Source organism: Lepus europaeus, chromosome 13 (genome assembly GCF_033115175.1).
Source record: "Lepus europaeus isolate LE1 chromosome 13, mLepTim1.pri, whole genome shotgun sequence".
Taxonomy (NCBI): domain Eukaryota; kingdom Metazoa; phylum Chordata; class Mammalia; order Lagomorpha; family Leporidae; genus Lepus; species Lepus europaeus.
In genome coordinates, this window is record NC_084839.1 from 66,452,756 (window position 1) to 66,456,642 (window position 3,887).

Below are 3,887 nucleotides of genomic sequence, written 5' to 3' on the forward strand. Positions count from 1 at the left end.
GAGCAACCCTGACCAAGGGTTCCAGCAAGAATGAGAGGATAACATGCACAGATGCTGGAGCGGAGTCAAGATGAAACTGGGAGCCGGGAACTCAACCCAAGCTTCCCATTTGAGTGCTGGAAACCCGGTTATTTGCACCATCACTGCTGCCTCCCAGGGTCTGCATTGGTGGGAAGCTGGAGTTAGCTGGAGCTGGGAATCAAACTCAGAGACTCTATAGGGGCAGGTAATTCACTGGTCCACAAGTGGTCTCCTTCACGTCGAAACCGAAAGACCCCAACATCCTTGACCAAGCTGTCTTTACAGGATGGACATAAAACCAAAAAGCCAGCATGTAAATTTGAAGAGGATCAGGATGTCCTGGTTGGATGGTCAGAGGGCTTATTTTATCTTGCAACTATCAAAAAGGTAAACGTATTGAAACAGAGCTGCTTCGTCATATTTGAAGACAGTTCTGAATCCTGGGTTCTCTGGAAGGACATTCAAACAGGAGCCAGTGGACGTGGGGAAATGGTCTGTGCAATATGTCAAGAAGAGTACTTGGAAGCTCCCAATGACATGGTTATATGTGACAAGTGCGGCCAAGAATTTGCTTTATGCTTTTTTTGAATTAAGGATATCATCAGTTGTGTCATACACCTCATATTGATTCCAGTGTGATTGATTCAGATGAAAAATGGCTGTGTTGGCAGTGTGTTTTTGCAACAACAACAAAGAAGGGTGGTGCACTTAATGCCAAAGCATTGCAAGTCATGAAGCAGACATTACTCTAGAGTGTGGCTGACCTTGAATGGGACACAGGTCATAAAACCAATGTCCAGCAGTGTTACTGCTAGTGTGGAGGCCCTGGAGACTGGTATTTAAAGATGCTACAGTGCTGCAAATGTGAGCAGTGGTTTCATGAGGCTTGTGTGCAATGCCTTCAAAAACCAATGTTATTTGGAGACAGTTTTTATACATTTATTTGCTCTGTCTTCAGTTCTGGACCAGAATACCTCAAACGTCAACCATTACAATGGGTAGATATAGCACACCTATGCCTTTACAACCTAAGTGTTATTCACAAGAAGAAACACTTTGATTCTGAACTTGAGCTTATGACATACATTAATGAAAACTGGGATAGACTGCACCCCGGAGAGCTGGCAGACACACCAAAATCTGAAAGACGTGAGCATGTTCTGGAGGCATTCAATGATTACAAGACCATGTTTATGTCTGGGAAAGAAATAAAGAAGCAGCAGCATTTGTTTGGGTTGCGAATTCGTGTTCCTCCTGTGCCACCAAATGTGGCTATCAAAGCAGAGAAAGAACCTGAAGGAACATCCCATGAATTTAAAATTCAAGGCAGAAAGGCATCCAAACCTATATCTGATTCAAGGGAAGTAAGTAATGGCATAGAAAAAAAAGGAAAGAGAGAGTCTGCGGGTCGTCCTCCTGGCCCATATACACGAAAAATGGTTCAAAAATCTGCTGAGCCACTTTGGATAAGGAGTCAGTTTCAGAGACTCCTGCTTTGGATTCACCTTGTCCTGTAGGGAGAATTGAGGGAACTGCACACTCATCCAACACCTCCGATGTGGATTCCACGGGTGCCTCCTGTACAAAAGAAACTGCCTTCTCTAGTATTTCCAGGCATTGTGGATTGTCTGACTCCAGAAAAAGAACTCGAAGGGGAAGATCTTGGCCGCTGCAACACCAAGTGCTCCAAGAGGAGCACTCCAGACTCAGAACTCAGAAACTGTAAGAGATGATGCAGGCAAAGATCATCGACTTGATGCACTCAGCACAGAGATCCGGAATAACTTAGAAGATCAGGAGTTACAACTCAGTCATCAGAAAAACTCCATCACCAGTTATTTTGGTGCTGCAGGTAGAATGGCATGTGGTGAAAAATGCCGAGTTTTGGCTCGTCGGGTGACACTTGACGGAAAGGTGCAGTATCTTGTGGAATGGGAAGGAGCAAGTGCATCCTGACCTCAGGACTGAACATTATGTTCACTGCACTCTTATTTTCTGTAGGTACAGTTCAAAGCCCCAAAGGAGTCTGGCTTTTACTGTCTTTCTTAAAAAAAAAAGTAAATAAATTCATGAATGGGGATGATACTAGCTTTCACATGAACCTATTAATGTTATGGATAGTGTCATAAAAAAGATATCTTTTAAAAATCAGAACAGAGACTTAATTTTTTAAATCTTAAGAGTTGTAGACTGTTTCTAGGATAGGGTATTAAAAATGATTCAAACCCATGCATGGTGTTAGATAATTTTCTAATTATTCCATTGAGTCAGTTTTTGTGATTAGTAGTTATCAGAGCAAGCAGATCATGTAAATAGCACAAGTATTTGGAGAAACATTGTCTGTTTTGTTACCAAAATGTTGGAAAAACTTTATTTCAATACCTTTTAGATTTCATAAAGTACAGTGTATATAATGCCTACTGAAAGACTATAAAATATTGAAATTTTCTTTCAAGCAAAGTGTAAAAAATATATTGAGCCTGTAAATGGCACTGTGAATAAATAAATAAATAAATAAATAAAGGCCCAGGCTGGTCAGCCAAGCAAATCCAGGAATAAGTGGAGTCCAGGGAGATCCATCTTGTCCCTAGGCTGCTACGGTCCCCGGTTGGCTAGTGTCATTTCCTCCTCCCACTAAAGAAGGAATAAGAACAGGCTAGGTAGCACCTACATTGTCAGCCTCTCATTACTTTAACTAAAATACTCTAGGGAAGCTATTTAGGAAGGAAGAATGTTTATTTCAGCTTACAATTTGAAGAGTCACAGTCTAAGACTGGGTATTTCTATTGGCCTGGCATCTGGTGAGGATGACAGAGAGGTGATAATATGGTGAGCCCGGAAGCAGAGAGAGACGCAGGAAGCATGTTCAGTTATATAACCAATCCTCAAGGAAAACCCCCAGTGACCTAGACTTCCCGCTGGACCCACCTCTCTTAGTTAACTGTTCATGTAAGACCTTGGGGGCTAAAGATCTGTTTGTGTTTGAGGATAAAATCCTGTTCAAACCATAACATTCCACCATTGGCTCCCCAAAACTCAATCTTTCTCACACACAACATACAATCATTCTATCCCCCAAATTCCCAAAGTCTTAACTCAGTCCAATATTAATTCAAAGTCCTAAAGTCCAGTGTCTGAGTCTCAAAGCAAACTCCCTTAACTGTGAAACTCTGTAAAATCAAACATAAGTTACCTCTGTATAAGATACAATAGCGGAACAGGCACAGAATATACATTTCCATTCCAAAAGTGGGACATAAGGAAAAATAAAGAATTATCAGGCCAAAGCAAGTCGGACAACAGCAAGGCAAACACTAAATCCTCAAGTGCCACATTCAGCGTGGTGGACACACCGTGGCAGGTGTGGTCCCACCCCTATGGCTTTGTTGGTCACAGCCCTTGCTTGGATTCCCAGAGGCTAGAGTCTAATCTGTGTAGCTCTACTAGGCACTGCCCTGATGGGGAATCTCCATGGCAACCCCACATTTCAGCTTGGTACTGCCCTATAGCGGCTCTGCCCCTGTGACAGGTCTCTGTCTGGGCTCCTGGTTTGTCTAAAACATTCTTGGAAATCTAGGAGGGGTCCTCTGTGTTCCATGGCTTGATTGGCTACTGGCCCAGTGTCTGCTTTCCTGGGGTCCCCTCTGCAGCTCCACTTTCACAGCTCCCCCAGGCACTGCTCTGTGCAGGGGCTCCAACCCTGCGGCACAACTCTGCCTGGCCTCGCAGACTTTGGATGTTTGGTGGAAGCTGCCTTGACCTTGCATTCTGCAGCCTGTGAGACCAGCACCATGAAGATGACACCACAGTTTGTACCAGCAGGAGCCACACCTGGATATACGGGCAAGCAGGCCACCCTGGGGCTC

At 43.7% G+C, this 3,887-nt stretch overlaps 1 pseudogene; it reads left to right on the top strand.

Annotated features, from left to right (window-relative positions):
• Positions 1–364: 364 nt before the first annotated feature.
• LOC133772193 (metal-response element-binding transcription factor 2-like) lies at positions 365–1,977 on the top strand (annotated as a pseudogene).
• The last annotated feature ends 1,910 nt before the right edge of the window (positions 1,978–3,887 follow it).